We start from the raw sequence: 24,171 nt of genomic DNA, 5'->3' as shown, positions 1-24,171 counted from the left end.
AAAGAACCTCAAACAAAAAAGCCATCAAAATTCCCTTTACATAATGCTCTCCAAAAAAACCATTAAATCCTCAAAAGTTAAAATAAATGGGAAAAGCCTTAAAAAACAACAACTTCCAAAACAATTGGAAAAAACCCCAAAATGCAAAAAAAAGTGGTGGTGGAAAAAAAAAAAAGGCTCTCAAAAGAAAATTGTTGGAAAAAAAAAAAATTACTAAAAGTAAAATTTGTAATTGGAAAAAAAAAAACCCAAAAAGAAAAATCTTAATTGGAAAAAAAAACACTCAAGAAAGGTCTTATTGGAAAAAAAAAACCACTAAAAAAATTAAGTAAAAATGGAAAAGAAAACCAAAAAACAAACCATTTAAACCTCAAGGAAAATACAGAAAAAAAAGCCAATGAAAAAAATAATTCTTTTAAAAAAAAACAACAAAAAGCAAATAATTCATAAAACAGCAAAAATCAATCAACAAAAAACAAAATGAAAAAAAAAACCAAATATCTACCAAAAACAAAACTTGGAAAAAAAGAAATCCAAAATAATCCCAAAATTATTAAACTTTCCAAACCTAGAAAAAAACCAAATACTATTTTCAAAAATCATCAAAAAAACACCCAAATGGGAACAAAATAAAAATAAAGGCATTGAAAACCATAACACCTTCTAAAAAAACCACAAACCCAAAATTTTGGCCCAAAGAAACCATCAAATTAAAGGAAAAAATTTTCAAAACAAAAAAAAAAAAACCATTTAAAACAGGGGCCCCACAAAAATCACCAAAATCGGCCCCCTCCCATTAAAAAAAAAACCAAACCAAGTTTCCAAAAAAAGGCAAAATTAAACGAAAAAAAACTAAACCAAAACATTTTTTTAAGGAAAAATGGTTTAAAAACAAAAATTCCATTTTTTCCAAAAAACCAAAACAAAACAAAAAAACTCCAAAAAAAACTCAAAAATCAGAAAAAGGGTAAAAAAAACTCTTCAAAATTTTTTTATTGGAAATATAAAAAAACATTATAAGAGTTATATAAATAAAAAAGAAATATGGAAAAATATTGGCAAAAAAAATTAAGGAAAAAAAAACATCCCACAAAAAGGCAAAAAACTTTCCTTCTGAAAACGAAAGGGGAAAAACATCTGTAAATCCCCTCTCCAAGGTTGCTCAAAAAAAAAAAATAAATTTTTTATTTTTAAAAGAAAATTCTCTCCCCTCATTGCGGGAGAAAGGAAAAAAAAAAAAAAAAAAAATAAAAGGAAAGGGAAAAACTCCAAAAAGGGAAAGGGAAAGGGTTATAAAGAAATGCCAATACAAAAAGGGTACATAAATTTAAAAAAGAAAATTTGGGGAGGGAAAGAAAAAAACAAAAACTTTAAATTTAGGAAATGGCACAAGAAATTTAGTCCCATTTAACCGAAAGGGAAAAAACTCCCCCAAAAAAGGCAAAATAACAAACAAATCAAAAATCAAAACCCTACAAATATTTTTTAAAAAACACATTTAAAAAGGGAAACCATTATAAAAGGAAAAATACAAAATCTAAAGCCCTTCAGGTACTAAAAAACATTCCCCTTTCTCCAAATAAAAAAAATAAAAGTTAATCTGGAAAAAACCAAGGAAAAACCCCACATCCTCTAAAAAATAAACCAAGAAACCGCACCAATAAAACCTAAGCCCAAAAAGAATCCCAACTTCCAAGGGAAGAAAAATTTGCAGAAAAAAACAAAAAACGCCAAAGAAGGAAATCTCAACCTTGCACTCCAAATTAAACAAAATTCCAAACCACAAAAAAAGAGAAAAATTAAAAAGTAAAAAAAAGAAAAAAGGTATTTGGAATCTTTGGAAAGAAAAGAAATAAAAAAAAATTACCCTTTCCCTCCAGCAATTGAAAAACCTATTCAAAACAAAAATTTAGGAAACAAAAACCTCCAAAAAAATGCAAAAAGCAAAAAAAAAAGCCCTTTCAACAAATAAATAAAAACTTCCCATTCAACATAAAAGGAAAAGAAACCAAAAAAGAATTAAACTAAACAATCTCATCTTAAAAATGTTAAGGGAAGCAGAAAATTAAATACAATTAATAATTTCCTCAAAATAAACAAAATAAAACATCATACCAAAAAGGGGAATCACAAAGCCAAAAAGGTTTATATCTTTAAAACTTACCAAAAAAAACAGAAAAAATTAAAAATTGGGCCATCTAAAAAAAACTTTAAAAAACCAAATTAAAAACCCCAATCAAAAAAAAAATTTGAAAATTCTAAAAAAAAAATTAATAAAAAAAAAAATAAAAACAATTAAAAAACTAAAAATTTGGTTTTATAAAAAAAACCAATAAAAAATAAACCTTTGGAAATTCAATTAAAAAGGAAAAGGAAAATAAATTAAAAGGGCAAAAAAAAACTTTCCACCAAGAAAAGGGAAAAGAAAATGAAAATTATTTTTCTCCAACACCAATTTAATAACCAAGGTAAAATGGATGACACATCCAAAAAAAACTTCCCAAAACTAACAGAAAAAACCTTGGAAAAATCCCATTTCAAAAAAAAAGAAAACAATTAAACAACTTTACTAAAAAAAAATCCCCAAGGACCAAATGGTTTACATGCCAAATTTAAAACATTTAAAAACAAGGGCCCCAATCTATATAAAAGAAAAAAGGGAAAAAATCCCTACCAAATTCCCCAGACAAACAAACCAACGAACCTAAACCCAAAACAAAACAGAAAAATTACCAAACCCCCTAAGAAAGAATCAAAAATCCCAAAAAATATTGCCAAAAACCCGCCATCTCCAAAAAAACCAAATCCAGAAAATTTTATACCAGGAATGCAAGGGCTGGTTCAATATTGAAAACTTATCAATATAATTGGCCTGTCAAAACCAAATTAACAAAAACCATTGATCATCTCAATAGATGCAAAAAGCATTTGATAAAAATCCAACATCCATTCCTATTAAAAACACTTGAGGGTATGGAATAAATGGACTTTTCAAAAAATAATCAGCAATCTATTTAAAACCATCAAGTAAACATCATATGTAATGGGGAACAAACCAACCATTCCCAATAAGATCTGGAGTGGAAACAAGGTTTGCCCACTATCACCCGTTACTATTTAATATTGTTTAGAAACGCTAGCTAAACCAATAAAGAGCTGAGAAGAAGAATTAAAGGAATAAGAATAGGCAATGAGGAAGCCAAATTATCCTTTTGGGCCTTGGCGATGGTATACTTAAAGAACCCAAGTTTTTGCTAAAAAGGTTTTAAGGAAATAATACAACTTTAACAAAAGTTGCTTTGGTTATAAAATAAACCCACAAAGTCATTGGATTTTATATCACCTAACCAAAATAACAGTCCAGAGTTAAAGAAATTCCATTTAAAAGTAACTACTGATAATTATAAAATATTTAGGAATCCTTCTTAAAGGGAAAATCAAACTTTATGAGCAAAATTACAAGAACACTCACAAATTAAGTCTGATCTAACCAATTGGAAAAATATTAAATGTCTTGGTGGGAAGGCAAATATAATAAAGATGACAAATTATTACCTAAACTAATCTTTTATTTAGCCTTTCCAAATCAGACTCCCAAAAACTATTTTAATGACCTAAAAAATAACAACAAAGTTCATATGGAAAAACAAAAGGTCCAAGAATTTCAAAGGAATTAATGAAAAAAATCAAATGATGGGTGGCTTGGCTTTGTCCAGATCTAAAAACTATACTATAGAGGCAGCGGTTACCAAAAACTATTTTGGTATTGGCTAAGGAATAATTATTGGATCCCAATTGGAATAGATTAGGTTCAAGGGATAAAAACAGTCAACAAATATGAACTTGGTCCTTTGACAAAAAAATCCCAACTTTTGGGATAAGAACTTTTACTGTTTGAATAAAAATTGCTGGGAAAATTGGAAACTAATATGGCAGAAACTAGGCATTGATCCATATTAACGCCATTACCACCAAGAAAGCTCAAAAATGGGTTCATGACCTGGGCATAAAAAGGGAAATTATTTAAATTAAGAAGGAACATGGGATAGTTTACCTCTCAGACCTGTGGAAGGGAAGGGTTTTTATGACCAAAAAAGCAGAACTAGAATCCATTACTGATCACAAAATAGAAAATTTCAATTTCCAAACTGAAAAGTTTTTGTACAAACAAAACTAATGAAGACAAAGATTAGAAGGGAAGCAATAAAACTGGGAAAATATTTTTTACAAGTCAAAGGTTCCTGATAAAAGGCCTCATTTCAAAATATATAAGAGAATTAAACTCCCTTTTAAAAAAAATCAAAAATTCTCCAATTGGAAAAATGGTCCAAAGGATATGAACAGACAATTCTCAGATGAAGAAATTGAAACTATTTCTAGTCATATGAAAAAAGATGCTCAAGTCTTTTAATCAAGAGAAATCAAATTAAACCAACTCTAAGAAACTAACACCTGTCAGATTGGCTAAGATGACAGGAAAAAAAATGATTGTTGGAGGGGATTGTGGGAAAAACGGGACAAGATTCATTGTTGGTGGAGTTTGAACGAATCCAACCATTTTGGAGAGTAGTTTGGCATGCTCAAAAAGTTATCCAAACTGTGCATACCCTTTGATCCAACAGTTTACTACTGGGGATTATATCCCAAAGAGATTATAAAAAGGGAAAGGGACCTGTATGTTACGAATGTTTGTAGCCCTTTTTGAGTGGCTGGAAAACTGGAAACTGAATGGATGTCCATCAGTTGGGGAGAAATGGCTGAATAAATTGTTTTATGAAAATTATGGAATATTACTGTTCTTAAAAATGACCAACAGGATGATTTCCAGAAAGGCCTGGGAGACTTAACGAATGATGCTAAAGTGAAAACGGGACCAGGAGATCATTTAATACTTCAACAACAATACTAGATGATGACCAATCCCTGATGGATCAGGCCATCCCTCAGCAACGGAGATCAACCAAATCATTTCTAATGGGCAGTAATGAACTGAACTAACTATACCCAGAAAAAGAACTCTGGGAGATGACTAAAAACCATTACATTAATTTGTCCCTATTTTACACCACCTCTTTATTTTTTCACAATAATTTACCAAAATTCAAAATCTGATTCTTTTTTCAACAAAAATAATGTTTTAGTCCATTATACTTATTGTGTATCTAAATTTATATTTTAATATATTTAACATCTACTGGTCATCCTGCCATTTTAGGGGAGGGGTGGGGTAAGAGGTGAAAAAATTGGAAAAAGAGGTTTGGCAATTAAATGCTGTTAAAAGTTACCCATGTATATATCCTGTAAATTAAAGGCTATTAAATAAAAAAAAAAAAAAAAAAAAAGAAAAAAAATTAGACCAAAATCTCCCTAATGAATAATTGATGCTAAAAATCTTAAATAAGATATTTAAAAAAGACCTGAAAATCATCTCAAGATAATAACACTATGATCAAGTAGGATTTATACCAAGGGAGGGCCCCAATATTAGGAAAACTATCAATATAATTGGCCATTTAATAACCAAATTAACAAAAACCATATGATCATCTCAATAGGCAGAAAAAGCATTTTGATAAAATCCAACATCCATTCCTATTAAAAAACACTTGAAATATAGGAATAAATGGACTTTTCCTTAAAATAATCCAACATTATTTAAAACCATCTTAACATCATATGTAATGGAGACAAACCAATCATTCCCAATAAGAATCGGGTTAAACAAGGTTTGCCCACTATCACCGTTACTATTTAATAATTTTATTAGAAAACGTAGCTTTAGCAATAAGAGCTGAGAAAGTTAAAGGAAAAGAATAGGCAATAGGGAAACCAAGTATCACTCTTTGCCCGAACAGATAGGCTTATAGAACCCCAGAGATTCTGCTAAAAAGTTATTAGAAATAATCCACAACAAACAAACAAACAGCATATATCCTGTAAATAAAAGGCTATTAAAAAAAAAAAGAAAAGAAAATAAAAAAAAATTTTTTCCTCTCATAAAAAAAGCAGTTATTCTTTTCTGAATCTTTTCTATCTTATTTTGTGACTTACATGTAGCTAATAGCTAGCTGTTTCAATTAAAATTGCTGTAAAATTAATTACAATTAAAATTACTAAAATTGGCTTACTATGACACAATTCTTTTTTTTTTATTATTTAATAGCCTTTTATTTACAGGGAAATTTCTTTAAGGCTTTTAAAATTGCCAAAACCTCTTGTTTAATTTTCCCTCATACCCCTCCCAGATGGCAGGATGACCCAGTAGATTTAAGTAGATTAAAATTAAATTGCCAATAAGTATACATGACCAAAAATTTATTTTGCTTGTACAAAAAAATCAACTTAAATATTGTAAAATTAGCTTTTGAAGGAAATCAAAAATGCTGGTAGGCATAAAATAGGTATTAAATTCAATGTAATGGTTTTATCATCTCCCAGAGTTCTTTCTTGGGTAGCTGGTTCAGTTCATTACTGCTCCATTGGAAATGATTTGGTTGATCTCCTTCTGAGGGGCCGGGTCCTTCAGAACTGGTCATCATATAGGGTTTGTTGAAGAATATAATGATCTCCTGGTCCTGCTCATTTTCCTCACCATCCGGTTCGTGTAAAGTCTCTCCAGGCCTTTCTGAAATCATCTTGTTGGTCATTTTCTTACAGGGCAATTTTCCATAACATTCAAATACTTTATAACCATTCTTTCCAATTGTTGGGCTTCCATTCATTTTCCAATTTCTAGCCACTATAAAAGGGCTGCCACAAACATTTTGGTACATACAGGTCCCTTCCCCTTCTTTAGTATCTCTTTAGGGTATAAGCCCAGTAGTAACACTGCTGGATCAAAGGGTATGCACAGTTTGATAACTTTTTGAGCATAGTTCCAAACTACTCTCCAAAATGGTTGGATTCATTCACAACTCCACCAACAATGCATCAATGTCCCAGTTTTCCGCATCCCTTCCAATAATCATCATTATTTTTTCCTATCATCTTAGCCAATCTGACAGGTGTGTAGTGGTATCTTAGAGTTGTATGACACAATTCTTATGAATAGAAATCAATTTATTTGTATTAAGGCATTATACTTATGCCATGCTTTTGTTATAATATAGATATCACTTTGAGTTACACAATAAATCATCAACAGCTTTCCATTTGATACTACATGAATTAGAACATCATCAAACATATTAGAATCTTGGTAAGATTATGAGCCACAAGACAGGTAAGTTTGAGCACAATAGATACTGAGCATGATCTTTCAGGAAAAGTGGTTCTAAAATGAAATGCTTTCTATTTGGTAGGCAGCATTAAGGAATTGTCTACTTGTAGAAGGTTTGCAATATAAGGAAAGGTAGAAAAGATGACTGAAAATAGATTCTGCCTGGAAAACTGATCTTAGAGTTGTGAGTATTGAGTCTGCATAAAGTATATGTGACATCTTGGTTATAAAACTTCAGATCCTTAGGCTTTAGTTCCTTTATCTTTAAAGTTAAAGAAATGATTCATTTATTCAAAAACTATCAAGAAAAAATGAATCTATATTGTTGTATATCCATAGCTGATGATGGGTTATTATATCCTTTTTTGCAGGGATATTTGAATTCAAGATCTTGTTAGAGGCATTAAGTATTAATGCAAATCAAAAACTCTTAATCCCAAATTATTTCTTTAACTATTTGACCTTGGTTTCTAAGATTTCTTTGAATTCTTCAACTCTATAATTCTATCTCCCAGTTTTGTCTCTAAGTGGCCATCTTTGGATGTTGCTTGATTTCAAACACTATAATAAATTTTCTGGATGGATACAGATTGTATTTTGTGGTGGTGTTTTTCAATTATATTACTCTAACGTATTATGGTAGCATATTAACAGCTTTGCTTAAGTGATTCTGGTAGTTTACTATATACAGTTTATAATAGATATTGTTCAACCCCTTATTTCTGTGATCCAAATTTTGGTAATATTTGTTATCTTCAAAACTATCATTTTTCATCTATTTCCTATGTCACTCCTCTGTCAGAAAAACAAAATGAGAATAGATGGATTTTATATCCTGTGAAAAAATGCTGTGAATAGAATAAATCTGACCAGCAGCAAACATCCCTTTGCTTTCCCTTACTAATCAGTTTTGTATTAAGCATGGGTTTATGTAGATAAGATAGTTTCCATTTAGAATGCATTATTTCCATTTCCATAATTTTCCTAAAACTTGTTTTAGATTTTCACTGTCACTGAATGATGCAGTGAATTAGCCCTGTAGTTCATGCATTTATTCACAAAATGGATTGTCTTAAATCTACTTTTTTAAAGATCTGAGGTGGCTTTTATGATCTATTTTTTCCCACCAGCCAACCATGATTCTTCTATGATTAAAAAAAAAAATTATTACTGAATGTAGTACATTCATTTAACATTTTATGTAGATTCAATGGAAGATTGTATCTTGACACTTTTCTATTTCTTTGCCATTACTGAAAGTAAACAGTGTCCAAGATTGTAAGGTAGTCTAGCCAAGCCTCAAATACTTCAGTCCCCAAGCCAGTTGTTTGTGCACTTAGTGGGGAAAAAGACTCTATTCAGAGTGTCTCATTTAAGTTTTAAGACTTTAGAACATGTTTTTTCACTTAACCACAAATATTTACTCTACTCCTAGAGCAGCAAACAGATTGCATGCAAATTTGCCCAGCTTTTTGTATCTTTTTTTTTTCCTTTGAGGAAAGCTGACTACCATTTGGACTAGAAGGGAAGAACTTAAAATTCATTTAGACCTTGACAAAAGTGAAAATCAACCCATGAAGAAGCATAGAAGTCATAGGATTATAGCTTAATAGAAATGTAAGGGTCAAGTCCAAATCTTTTATTTTTTTAGATGAGGACCTGAGTTTAGTGGTAACTTCCTAGTCCAGGATCACACACTTTGTTGGTAACTAAAGCTGAATTTGAATTAAGATCTTCTTTGTTCCTGGTCAAACACTAAATCTGTTGTGTCACCTACCTATAGTTGAGTTATAGGATTGCCATAAATACAATCTATGTCTGTTGTGGAAAAGATAGGGCAATCTGTCCATTGGTAATGTATAAATTTGCATCAAAATGAGGGTTTAATAACTCCTAACTTCCCTCCCCCCTTCCTTTTAACAAACTACAAGGCATATTGATAAAATTATATAGGAGCAATTGACAGAGTATGCAAGATGTCACTCGTATTGAGTGGTGATATTGGTTTCTTTTATTACTTTATCTCAAAATAATATTTTAAATTTTAATACAATCAGTATAAATGTCCTAAAAATACAATATAACCTTGAAAAAGATGACTTTACAAGATTTTGTGTGTTTATGTATGTATGTGTGTCAGTATGTGTATACACATGAACACATATACTTATGCCTACGGTAACTAAAAGCTTGATATTTTGTCAGAGGAAAACACTGACCTTTAATGTGAAGGAGATGGTTAAATACTTAAGCAAAGTCATTCTGCTCAATGATAAAAAATATAGTTTTTTGGATTTGATATTTTTTTCTAGGGCCACAATAGGAAAAAAAAAATATTCTCCAAGTCTCTAAGAAAATATTTAGTGATACAATACATTTCATGTTGTTGTAGTAGATTTCCATTTAGTTTTGCTTCAGATACTACTAAAACTAAGTGTTAATGTAATTGAGAAAATTATTTGCTAATTGCCACAGTGGTTTAGATTTCCTCTCTTAATCCTGTCCTTCCCTCATTTCCAAATCAGTACAAACAAAATCCTTGTTCATTCCCATTACTGGACAACTTTATTTTTGATGCAGATTTAGAAACTAATAGACTGAAAACATTTTCTGTCTTTTCTTCCTCTAATGAAAAGCTACAGAAAAATACAGAGTATTTTTTTTGTGTATTTTGGTTAACATTTCTCTGCTTCATATCTTCACTTCAGACTCCATTCATACTGTTTTTTTTTTTTAATTTAATAGCCTTTTATTGACAGGTTATATGTATGGGTAACTTTACAGCACTGACAATTGCCAAACCTCTTGTTCCAATTTTTCCCCTCCTTCCCCTCATCTCCTCCCCCAGATGACAGGATGACCAGTAGATTAAAATATAAATTAGATACACAATAAGTATACATGACCAAACCATTATTTTGCTGTACAAAAAGAATCAGACTCTGAAATATTGTACAATTAGCCTGTGAAGGAAATTCAAAATGCAGGTGGGCAAAAATATAGGGATTGGGAATTCAATGTAATGGTTTTTAGTCATCTCCCAGAGTTCTTTCGCTGGGCGTAGCTGGTTCAGTTCATTACTGCTCCATTGAAATGATTTGGTTGATCTCATTGCTGAGGATGGCCAGGTTCATCAGAATTGTCCATCATATAGTATTGTTGTTGAAGTATATAATGATCTCCTGGTCCTGCTCATTTCACTCAGCATCAGTTCATCTAAGTCTCTCTAGGCCTTTCTGAAATCATCCTGTTGGTCATTTCTTTTTTTTTTTTTCTTTTCTTTTTTTTTATTTAATAGCCTTTTATTTACAGGATATATACATGGGTAACTTTTACAGCATTAACAATTGCCAAACCTCTGTTCCAATTTTTCACCTTCTTACTCCCCACCCCTTCCTAGATGGCAGGATGAATAGTAGATGTTAAATATATTAAAATATAAATTAGATACACAATAAGTATACATGACCAAAACGTTATTTTGCTGTACAAAAAGAATCAGACTCTGAAATATTGTACAATTAGCTTGTGAAGGAAATCAAAAATGCAGGTGTGCATAAATATAGGGATTGGGAATTCAATGTAATGGTTTTTAGTCATCTCCCAGAGTTCTTTTTCTGGGCATAGCTAGTTCAGTTCATTACTGCTCCATTAGAAATGATTTGGTTGATCTCGTTGCTGAGGATGGCCTGGTCCATCAGAACTGGTCATCATATAGTATTGTTGTTGAAGTATATAATGATCTCCTGGTCCTGCTCATTTCACTCACCATCAGTTCGTGTAAGTCTCTCCAGGCCTTTCTGAAATTATCCTGTTGGTCATTTCTTACCAAACAATAATATTCCATAATATTCATATACCACAATTTATTCAGCCCTTCTCCAATTGATGGGCATCCACTCAGTTTCCAGTTTCTAGCCACTACAAAGAGGGCTGCCACAAATATTCGTGCACATACAGGTTCCTTTCCCTTCTTTATGATCTCTTTGGGATATAAGCCCAGTAGTAACACTGCTGGATCAAAGGGTATGCACAGTTTGATAACTTTTGAGCATAGTTCCAAATTGCTCTCCAGAATGGTTGGATGTATTCACAGTTCTACCAACAATGTATTAGTGTCCCTGTTTTCCCACATCCCTTCCAACATTCTGCATTATCTTTCCCTGTCATTCTAGCCAATCTGACAGGTGTGTAGTGGTATCTCAGAGTTGTCTTAATTTGCATTTCTCTGATTAATAATGACTTGGAGCCTCTTTTCATATGGCTAGAAATAGTTTCAATTTCTTCATCTGAGAATTGTCTGTTCATATCCTTTGACCATTTATCAATTGGAGAATGGCTTGATTTCTTATAAATTAGAGTCAATTCTCTATATATTTTGGAGATGAGGCCTTTATCAGAACCTTTGACTGTAAAAATCTTTTCCCAGTTTATTGCTTCCCTTCTAATCTTGTCTGCATTAGTTTTGTTTGTACAAAAATTTTTCAGTTTGGTATAGTCGAAATTTTCTATTTTGTGATCAGTAATGATCTCTAACTCTTCTTTGGTCATAAATTTCTTCCACAGGTCTGAGAGGTAAACTATCCTGTGTTCCTCTAATTTATTTATAATCTCATTCTTTATGCCTAGGTCATGAACCCATTTTGACCTTATCTTGGTGGACGGTGTTAAGTGTGGATCAATGCCTAGTTTCTGCCATATTAGTTTCCAATTTTTGCAGCAATTTTTGTCAAACAGTAAATTCTTATCCCAAAAGCTGAGGTCTTTGGGTTTGTGAAACACTCGGTTGCTATAGTTGTTGATTGTTTTGTCCTTTGAACCTAACCTATTACACTGATCAACTAATCTATCCCTTAGCCAGTACCAAATGGTTTTGGTAACTGCTGCTCTATAACATAATTTTAGATCTGGTACAGCTAAGCCACCTTCATTTGATTTTTTTTTTCATTAATTCCCTTGAAATTCTTGACCTTTTGTTTTTCCATATGAATTTTGTTGTTATTTTTTCTAGGTCATTAAAATAGTTTTTTGGAAGTCTGATTTGTATAGCACTAAACAAATAGATTAGTTTAGGTAGTATTGTCATTTTTATTATATTTGCTTGCCCTATCCAAGAGTATTTAATATTTTTCCAATTGGTTAGATCAGCCTTAATTTATGTGAAAAGTGAAAAGTCTTTATAATTTTGCTCATTAAGTTTCTGATTTTCCCTAGACAGATAGATTCCTAAGTATTGTATACTATCAGTAGTTACTTTAAATGGAATTTCTCTTTGTAACTCTGACTGTTGGATTTTGTTAGTGATATATAAGAATGCTGATGATTTATGTGGGTTTATTTTGTATCCTGCAACTTTACTAAAGTTGTGCTTTCATTCTGTAAGAAAAGAAAATTGAGTCCATCGTTGTGAAATCAAGATTAACCACATATGTAAATTGGCAAATTGTACAGTTTTCCCTTCATAAAGCAGGAGAGTTCACATTGTTTATCCATTCTGAGGTGAAATCTCTAGTAGTATGAGTAAACATAATGAGACAAACAGTTCTTCTTATAAAAATAAAAATGTAGAGTGCTTTTTCAAAGTTATTTCATATTAGATTGACTCAGTTCCAACTAAAATTTGTACAATCATGATATCATTAACAGAAAAAAATAGTTGCCTTGGGCCTACTTATTTACTCTCTTCTCAGTATTCTTTGGACCAGATCAATGATTTCATTGATGGAGAGAACTCTAATTATGGACCTTTTGCTACCAATTCAGAACAGCATCTTCTCCTCAACTTGATGTGTTATAAAAAAGTAAAACTCCTTTTATTATCTTTTTAATGAGTTGTGGTTGCCTCATTTTGTCCCAATATTGCACCAGAGTACTGGCTTTAGATATACCTTTCATGCCACAGGCACCTGAATGTCATAGAGAGTAGAGACTTGGAGTCAAAAAGACCTGAATTCTAATGCTTCCTTAGACTTCATGGAAGTGAAACCCTGAAGAAGTCATTTGACCTCTGACTCAGTTTCCTCATATATAAAATGGGAACAATAATTGCATTCACCACCCAGAGTTGTTGTGAGGCTTAAATGAAGTAATGTTTGTAAAGTTCTTTGTAAACCTTAAAATGTTATATAAATGTTAGCTATTATTTCTATTATTATCTTTTGTTTTCAGTATACATTGTAGAAATTATAGACTAGTATTTGAGCTTTCTTTACTGTCTATTTTAGTCATTTGAGTAGTTAAATCATCCTCATGCTTACTCCATGCCATATTTCAGCCTACAAAAACTTACTAAATGCCTACTACGAGCCTGCTTTATGCTGTTGCTGCCATTTCATAGGAGACTCCTATATTAATGGGATTGGAGAAATTTAATTATTATAAAATAATTCCTGTTTCTAAATCACTTTAACACTTACAAAGTACTTTCTCATCTATGGTCTGACAGTATAGATATTATCATCCCAAGTGTATCAGGGAGGAAACTGAGGTAGAGAAAGGACTAAAAGACTCAGCAAGATTTTCACAACTAATGTTCATTAGCTTATCTGAATCTTTCTGGCTCCAAGTAAGCATCATTTTCATAACAGCAAGATTTTTCTCCTAGGACAAAGCCTAGGACCCTCAGTTGCCTTTGTCATTTTCATTAAGTACAGAACAAGGATTACTTTTTTTCTCTTTGTCATGAAAAACAGTGAAAGAAATATCAAAATACTCTTAGACTATTAGAAATATGCAATGGAAAGAGCACCAGATTAGAAATCAGATGCTCCAGGTCCAAATTCTTGTTCTGCTATTTACTCATGATGTGATATATTTTTTAAAACATCACTTAATGTCTCCAGGCTGTAGTGGTCTTAATTGTTAAATTTTGTGGTTGCACTAGATAATCTCTAAAATACATCTCAGTTTTAAGTCTACAATCCCATGATTATGCACAGTTTAAAGAACCAAATCCTGAGTCAGGAGAAATGAGTTCAAATGCTGCCTCTTTTCCTTACTATTTTTGAGATCCTTGATAAATCACACTCCTTTTCCACATTTTTCTCATCTGTTATTGTGCCACAGTTTCCTTTTAGTGTTCTACCTCAGTTTCCCTGAATTGTCCTGCCTTAGTTTTCCCAAATTGTCCATCCTCAGTTCCCTAAATTGCCCTGCCTCAGTTCCTTGAATTGTTCTGCCTCAATTCCCTTGGTTGCAACTCCCCCCTCTTTACTATTAGGACTGACATAACTTAGGGCTGGCTACTCTAGGGTAATAAACTATAAATGTTTAATCTTAGATAAGGGGGAGATCTTTTATTCCAGACATCTTGGCCTCTAAGTCCTTCTAAGTTATCAAGAATTTATGGTCCTAGTTCTGATGGACCTGGCCATCCTCAGCAATGAGATCAACCAAATCATTTCCAATGGAGCAGTAATGAACTGAACCAGCTACGCCCAGAAAAAGAACTCTGGGAGATGACTAAAAATCATTACATTGAATTCCCAATCCCTATATTTATGGCCACCTGCATTTTTGATTTCCTTCACAAGCTAATTGTATAATATTTCAGAGTCTGATTCTTTTTGTACAGCAAAATAACGGTTTGGTCATGTATACTTATTGTGTATCTAATTTATATTTTAATATATTTAACATCTACTGGTCATCCTGCCATCTGGGGGAGGGGGTGGGGAGTAAGAGGTGAAAAATCGGAACAAGAGTTTTGGCAATTGTTAATGCTGTAAAGTTACCCATAAATAAAAGGCTATTAAATAAAATTTTTAAAAAATTATGGTCCTCACCCCCCCCCAAACCTGTTAGAACTGGATTGGTGGTCCCTTCCTGAAAATTCCTGCTCACCAGTGTTTGGACTCTATTCCTTGTCTTTATTTCCCCTGATTGCTAGAGCCCTATAAAAACCATTGGAATCTCACATTCCATGCTGAATTCTTTGAGACAAAAATCCAATTTAGCCCTGGGGGGGGGGAGGGGGCGGAGGGAATGGATTCTGGTCTGCCCAAAAACAATCTCTCCCTCTCAGAAATTCAAATAAAATATTGAAAGCTCTCTAATCTGTCTTGCCTCAGTTTCTCTGGCACTGTGAAATTCAGAGTTGGACTAAATAGTCTGAGATTTCTTCTATTTCTTGATCGTTGATGCTATGATCAGATGACTTTTAAGGTTCACTCAGTTCTGAATCTATTACGCCTGATAATAATGTTTAACATTATTTAAGAATATTTTCTGACAATGTTTTTACAAAAATAACTATTTCTCTTATCTGTGAACTCAATAAGGGTTTAATTCAAAAGATGCTGTTGTAGGAGAGCTAAATTCATACATAAAAAACTAAAAGGACAAGCATGTGCCCTAAATCTCTTTCACATTGATTGAATTTGTAATCTGTCCTCTCATGTGTGACTAACTCTTTCTTTGGAAATTAGTTTATTACTGATTTTTTTTTTTCTTGGGCAGCTAGACATTTATGTTGGTGCTGAACTATTTCATTTCTCATTATCATTGTTGAGAAATATCAACTCCTTCAGATATGCAGACAATAAATAGCATTCTGATGGCAGAAAATGAAAAACAATTAAGAATTATCTTTATCAGGGGGAAAGAAGTATAAAAGGTAGTTTAAAATATTAAAGAAACTAAGATCTAAGCAATTGTTCCCATTATTTCTGTCAAATAGAAAAAATGGAAGCAAATTCATATTTCCTATTCTTAGGCTCAAAGATCATTGTAGCCATGAAATTAAAACATACTTGCTCCTGGGTAGAAAAACAATGGAAGATGTGGGTGGTATACTAAGAAAGAGACTTAATTTTGCTGACAAAGATCCATATAATCAAAGTTGTGGTTTTTCTAATACCTATGTATGACTTTGACAGTTGGAATATGAGGAAAGCGGGATTTCACAGAATTGACACATTAGAGCTGAAGATTTTTTAAAAATGTTTTAATTTTAATTTTTTTCTCTTAAGAACTTTAATATTTTTACCAATTACATCAAAACAAACCTTTTTAAAAATATTCATTTTTAAGATTTTTGAGTTCCATGTTCTCTCCTTTATCCCTTTCCACAATTAAGAAACCACATGTGATGTTTTGCAAAACATTTCTGTTAAGTTGTGAAAGAAAACATACATGTCCCAACCTAATGAAAATAAAAACCCTAGAGAAAAAAATAAGCTAAAAATAAGCCATAGAGAGAGAGACATAGAGTGCTTTGATCTGTATTCAGACATGATCAGTTCCTTCTCTGGGCTTAGATAGAATTTTTCATCATAAAACCTTCAGAGTAGTGGATGATTGTACTACTGAGAATAATAGTCATTTGCAGCTGATCATCCCAGAACATTGCTATTATATATAGTATATTTCATTTTGTTCAGGGAAGACTTATCAGGTGTTGTTTCTTCCCCCTGAAAGTATCCTGTTCCTCATTTCCCCAAAGAACAATAACATTCCATCAAGGAAACTTGAACTGATTTTATTTTTTACAGTTGCTATTGCTATTTGTATTTTTCCTAATTTTTTCTCTCTCTCCTTTTATCCTGTCCTTTCTCAAAAGCATTTTGTTACTGACTACCCCCTCCCATAATATGACCCCATCTTTTATCATCCTCCTATCTTTCAATATCCCATTCCCTTTCTATTTTCCTGAAAGGTAATATAGATGTCTATACTCTTATTTTGTATATATGTTATTTGTATCTGAGCCCATTCTAATAGACTAAAATTTACCAGCTCATTCTCTCCTCTTCCATTTCCTCTCCACTGTAAAGCAGCTTTCCTGCTGCTTCACTGCTACTTCCTGTTGTATGTAAAGGAAACTTGGTAATACCACACTGCCCCAAAAGCAGACTACAGTTGTTTTTGTTTTTGTTGTTTTATTTGTTTCTTTTTAATTGTTGTTTGTTTCTTTTTTTGTCAAAATAAAAAGTTAAAGCAGGCTCTAACTATAGATAGCTTCTATACTGAAAGAGAGCAGACTTCAAACCCTGGGGAGACTAAAAATAGATTGTCTCTAGATGAAACCTCAAAGAGAAATATGATCTGGTCTTCAACACACAAAGCCCTCATAGAAGAAATTTAAAAGGCTCTTAAAAGAGAGATACAAGAAAAATGGGGAAAGGAAAGAGAAACTTTGTAAGAGGGTCTGGATAAGTCAAGTTACTCATTAAAAGATAGAGTGGAGAAAGAAATAAACTCCCTAAAAAACAGAATTAGTGAATTGGGAAAAGAAAATAGATCCCTAAAAAATAAAATTGGTGAAATGGAAAAAAAATTCAAAAGAACAAAACAACCCATTTAAAAACTCAATGGGACAATTACAAAAAGAAATAAAATAATAAATGAAGAAAATAATTCATTAAAAATCAGAATTGAACAAATGGAAATGAATGACTCAAGGAGACACCAAGAATCAGTCAAGCAAAACCAAAAAAAAAAAACAAAAAAAAGAAAAAAAGAAAGGAAGAAAAGAAAAGAAAAAATAGAAAAAAAATGTTAAATACTTGGGAAAACAACAGACCTGGAAAATAGATCTAGGAGAGATAATCTGAGGATTATTGGACTTCCTTAAAAGTATGATGAGAAAAAGAGTCTAGACACTATTTTTCAGCAAATCATCAAAGAGAACTACCCAGATGTTATAAAAATAGAGGGTAAAATAGACACTGAAAGAATTCATCTATCACTTACTGAAAGAGATCCCAAAATCAAAATTCCAAGAAATATTGTGGCTAAATTCCAAAACTATCAGACCAAGTTAAAAATACTTCAAGCAGCTAGGAAAAAAACAATTCAAATACAGAGGAGCCACAATAAGGATCACTCAGTATCTAGCAGTGTCCACATTAAAGGATTGAAGGGCCTGGAATCTGATATTCTGAAAGGTTAAGGAACTTGGTATGCTGCCAAGAATAACCTACCAGCCAAAATGAGCATTTTCTTCCAGGAAAGAGGATAGACATTCAGCGAAATAGATGAATTCCATCTATTTCTGATGAAAAAAAACAGAACTAAAAAAAAAAAAAAGTTTGACCTACAAATATAGGACTCAAGAGAAACATAAAAAGGTAAAAAGAAATCTTGAGAATGATATTTCTGTTATGAGTGTATATAAAGAATACATGTATAATGTGGTTTTACTATTATAATATAAAAAAGCTAGAGGTGGAAAGGAAATTGTACCAGAAAAAGGGAAAAGTGGAGGTACTACACCTCACAAAGAGGCAAAGGAAACCTATTATATCTGAAGGAAAGAAGGGAGGTGGATGAACATAGTGTGTATATTACTCTCATCAGAAATCAGAATTGACTCAAAGAGAAAATATTAGACATATTTTATTTGCAGAGAAACTTCTCCCAACTCATTGAAAAATGGGATGGGAAATGTGAAAAGAGAAGGAGTAAGTTAAATAGAAGGGAATACAGAAATTGTAAAGGAAAGGTTTAAGAAACGGGAAGGGATTTTAAGGTGGGGGAAGGGATCCTAAATAAGAATGTCAGCATGAAGCAAATAGTGTTCACAGGTTTAATACTGGGGAGGGGAGATAATGTGGAAAGAAAAGAGAAAAGCATAATCTGGGGTTAACAAGATCGCAAGAAATACAGAATTAGTAATGTTAACCATACATATGAATGAGGTAAACTAACCCATAAAGTGGAGGCAGATAGCAGACTGGATTAAAAGTCAAAATCCTACAATATATTGTTTACAGGAAACACACTTGAAGCAGGTGATACATATAGAGGAAAGGTAAAAGGCTGGAGCAGAATCTATTATGCTTCAGGTAAAGTCAAAAAAGCAGGGGTAGCTGATCTCATATGAAGGAAAAGTAAAAACTGATCTAATTGAAAGAGATAAGGAAGTGCACTATATCTTGCTAAAGTGTCACACAGATAATGAAGCAATATAAATATTAAACATATATGCACCAAGTAGTGTAGCATCTAAATTCTTAAAGGAGAAGTTAAGAGAGCTACAAGAAGAAATAGACAGAAAAACTATAATAGTGTGACATCTCAACCTTACACTCTAAGAACTAGAAAAATTAAACCACAAAATAAATAAGAAAGATGTTAAAGAAGTAAATAGAACACTAGAAAAGTTAAGTATGATAGATCTTTGGAGAAAACTAAATGGAGACAGGAAGGAGTACACATTCTTTTCGGCAATTCATAGAACTTACACAAAAATTGACGATATATCAGAACATAAAGACATCAAATTCAGATGCAGAAAGACAAAAATAGTAAATTCATCCTTTTCAGATTATGATACAATAAAAAAATACATTCAATATAAAGCCAGAGGAAATAAACCAAAAACTAATTGGAAACTACATAATCTCATCCTAAAGAATGATTGGGTGAAACAGAAAATCACAGACACAATTAATAATTTCACCCAAGAGAAGGACAATAATGTAACATCATACTAAAATGTGTGGGATGCAGCCAAAGCGATAATAAGGGGAAATTTTATATCTCTAGAGGCCTACTTTGTAAAGGGCTGAAACTCTGAATAGGTGTACTTGAATCAGACAACCAAGCATTTGAGACTAATTACCTATTGGACAATAACTCTATTAGCATGTTTGCAATTTCTCTTCTCACAGTTAATGCTAGCTCAATGCTTGGGGTTAAGAGAATTGTAAGGATTCTCCCTGTGCAACAAGAGAACTGTTTGGCTCTGCATACATATATTGTATCTAGGATATACTGCGACATATTCAACATATATAGGACTGCTTGCCATCTAGGGGAAGGGGTGGAGGGAGAGAGGGGAAAAAATCGGAACAGAAGTGAGTGCAAGGGATAATGTTGTAAAAAATTATCCTGGCATGGGTTCTGTCAACAAAAAGTTATTATAATAAAGAAAAAAAAAGAAAGAATTGTAAGGAGGGATTAGGCGGTGGAGTGAGATGAACCAGAGTCACTTTGGAGGAGAATGAGGAGAAGGGAGATCGGTAGGTGAAGAGCTTGTGGCAGTTTTGTCCATCTCCTTTACTTTTCCCCCTAAAGACCAAGGACTTTTGCTGATCCCGACTCTGGCTGATCCTGAGGTCAACAGGGAGCTAATTTGGACTTCACATTTGGTGCCCAACTTGTGAACCAAGGACCCTAATTTCACTGAAGAAGTCCCTGGTGACCAGGAAATAGGGAGAGTATTTTAATAGACAAACAGGGAACTTACTTTGTTAAGGGTTAAACTAGTAACCCTTTCTAGCTGTAATGGGGCAGATATTAGGAAAAGATTCTCCCCTATCCCCAGCTCCACCCCCACCCCCACCCTGAGGGAGCACTATAGAAAGCATATTTAAGTTGATCAAGGGACAAGGCTTACTTGTAACTTGGGAGCAGATTGGTGCACTCTTGGGTACATTAGAATGCACATCCCTTGGTTCTTAAAGGAAGATATAGAGGCAGATAATTGGAAACTAGTAGGATATCAACTATGTGAATACTACAATGATAAAGGTGCTGATTCCATTTCCAAGGAAACATTCTATATATACAACATAATACAATTGGCCTTAAGGAATCCTGCAAATTATAGAAAAAAGAAAAGTTTTAAGAACAGCCAGATGAGGAAGTGTGAGGAAAAAGAGAAAAACAAAGGACAGATTAATGGTGGTATCACCAGAAGGCTTGAGGACTTAAGTGAAGTTGAAGGGCATGGTGATTCTCACTCTCATAAGGCAGCTTCAGCTCTGACTATGGAGCAGATCCTTGACACACCCCCATCAATTTCACCTTCAGGGATGGAGGGAGGAAGAGTAGTAGGAGGGGCAGTGATACCACCAGCATTCACCCCCCTCCTATGACTAGATTGCAAAAGGCACTACTTAAAGCCACAGAAAAAGGGCAGAATACAGCTGATTTGATAATAGAAATGTATCCTGTGATTCAACAGTTTAACTCTTCAGGTCAAGAAAGTAGAAGATACACTTCTTTTGATCTAGAAATCCTCAAAGACCTGAAAAAGGCTTGCACTCTTTATGGGGCTACATCATCTTATGTTAAGATGCTATTACAGAATTTGGCTTATGAAGTCTTAACCCCTAAGGACTGGAAATCTATAGCAAGGACATGCTTAGAACCTGGACAAAACTTGTGGCTTTCTGAATATAGTGAGCTCTGTAGGATATAAGCCCCAAAAAATAGTCAAAGTGGAGTTAATACTCCAGTCACCTATGACCAACTAACAGGTGTAGATTCTTATGTAGACCTTTCAGTACAGATTAATTACCCCATGGCAACATATGAGCAAATTTTTGCTGCAGCTATCAAAGCATGGTGTTTTATTCTAGGTGAAAATGACAAGGGAGAAGCCTTCACAAAAATAACACAAGGGCCAAAAGAACCTTTTGCTGATTTTGTGGGACATTTGCAGATAGCTGTCATACAAACTCTTGGTGAAAATGCAGCAACAGAAATTATGATAAGGCAACTTGCTAAAGAAAATGCTAATAAGGTTTGTAGAAGAATTAGACTCACACTATGCAAGGATGCTCCTTTAGAGGAAATCATAAGACATTGTGCCACAGTGGGCACAAATGCCTTTTATAGCCAGGCCATGAAGCAGACTTCCCAAGATCCAAACATGGAAAGACAGGGTCCCTTTTGGCAAGAGACTTCCAGAGAGACTCATCAATGCTTTCAATGTGGTAAATAGGAATCTGAAAACTCAATGTTGGCATAGAGACAGAGTGAGAAAACAGGGTGGGAGAATAAGACCCAAATCCCCATGTCCAAAATGCAACAGAGGCTTCCACTGGGCATCAGAATATAGGCTGATTCAGGGAAACGGGATGGGGAGCCCAGACTCAGGGCCCAAAACAAAATATGCTTGGGACATTATGGCAGCCAATGCTACACCCAGAGAGCCTTTAGAAGTTCAATATCCAGACATGACCAATCAGCCAGGAAGCAATCTGATAGGACAAAGACACCACACAATCAATTAGCCAGGAGGCAACCTGATGGGAGAAAGGGATTACAATTGGGGAGAATAGAGTAATATGCAGCTGGGACAAGTGAGATACTCCCTGGAGAGGTGAATCTGTTCCTCTCCAGCCTATGGATCCCTTGCCTCCAGGCACAGTAGGCTTGACCATTTCACCTCCTTTTTGTACATACAAAACAGTGTTCATTCATAGACTGATGTGGGAAAGTAGGGAATGTGTAGATAATATCCCAGTCACTAATACAGGCAGACAATGTGTGACTTATCAACCAGGAGAAGTAGTAGCATCAGGTTTACTGATACAGACTCCTAATAAGTAATCTGGTTATAGTTGCCCAGATTCTGACTCTAAGCAACAAAATTAAGGAATATTCTGGACAGCAGCAGTGACAGCTTATGGACCTATGCTCGCTATCCATATAAATGGCATACCATTAGAAAGATTGATAGACATAGGTGCAGACCATACAGTCGTTACAGATTCCAACTGGCCCAGTCACTGGCCAAAGATTAAGGCAGAAACCTACATATCTGGCGTAGGAGGATCAGTAGCAGCTGAAGTTAGTGCTACCCCTTTGAGATGGACTTTTGAAGGTGAAATAGGAGTTTTTACTCCTTTGATATTTGAAAAACTCCCCATCAATCCGTGAGGAAGAGACATTTTCCAACAATTAGAATTACAAATGAGTATGTCAATTTTTTAGACAAAGCTGCTTTGAAGGCCTGCCAACACTTTCACCTGTTACCCAATGGAAAACTGATATACCAGTGTGGATAGAACAGTGGCCCTTAGCTAGCAATAAAATTCAGGCCTTATTAGATATAGTACAGGAACAACTTGAACAAGGACATTTACAACCTTCTCTAAGTCCTTGGAATTCCCCAGTATTTGTTGTAAGAAAGAAATCTGGAAAATGGAGGAAGTTGACTGATTTAAGAAAGATAAATGAACAGATGGAAAATATGGGAACTCTTCAGCTTGGACTTCCATCTCCTACTCAATTGCTTAGAGAATGGCCTCTTTGAGTTATAGACATTAATGATTGTTTTTATTCTATCCCTCTGGATAAGGAAGATATGAAAAGAAGTGCCCAGAATTAACTTAGCTGAGCCTCATAAAAGACCGGAATGGACAGTTTTGCCACAGGGAATGAAAAGCAGCCCTACTATATGTCAAATGTATGTTGCTGCTGCTCTTACTCCAGTAAACAAAACATTTCCAAAAGTAAGGTTATTACATTACATGCATGATATATTGGGATGTGCACTTGAAGAACAAATGTTAGAAGCATGTCTACAAAAGATCATAGAAACACTAAGGAACTACAAATTGCACATAGTTCCAGAAAAAAATTTAAAGACATGCTCCTTTTCAATATTTAGGATATGAAATATACCCTAAGGTAAGCACAGTATAGTACAAAACTTACAGTACAAAAACTTTCCTTAAGAACAGAGAAGCTAAACACCTTACATGACATTCAGAAATTGCTAGGAGATATCCAATGGATATGTCCAGTGTTAAGTTTAACTACCTATCAATTGCAACTATTATATGACATTTTAAGGGGAAACACCGCTTTAAACTTACCACACCAGCTTACGAAAGAAGTTAAGAGGCTTTGAGAGAAGTTGAACTGGCTTTATCCAATGTGGTTGAAAGAGTCATTCAAAAACCCTTGTAAATATCAGTTTTTGCTACAAAACAGGCACCCACAGCAGTCCTTCATCAAGGAGACAGTGTGATAGAATGGATGAACCTCCCGGCACAACCAGAACAAAACCTTACTCCTTACCCAGTGCTTCTGGCTAGAATTTTATTAAAGGCCATTAAGCAGACAGTACAATTATCTCGGATAAAACCTGACAAGAGTGGCAAATTTTATTTGCCACAGATCCAAGTCTTATACATGCATCTCCATTAAAGATAACCAGATTATTACATAATTGGCCATGGATTCATGAAGAAAAAGTTTCTAAAGTTCCT

This window comes from Sarcophilus harrisii, chromosome 5, assembly GCF_902635505.1.
Source record: "Sarcophilus harrisii chromosome 5, mSarHar1.11, whole genome shotgun sequence".
In the NCBI taxonomy this organism is placed as follows: Eukaryota; Metazoa; Chordata; class Mammalia; order Dasyuromorphia; family Dasyuridae; genus Sarcophilus; species Sarcophilus harrisii.
Note: the sequence above shows the minus strand (reverse complement) of the source record.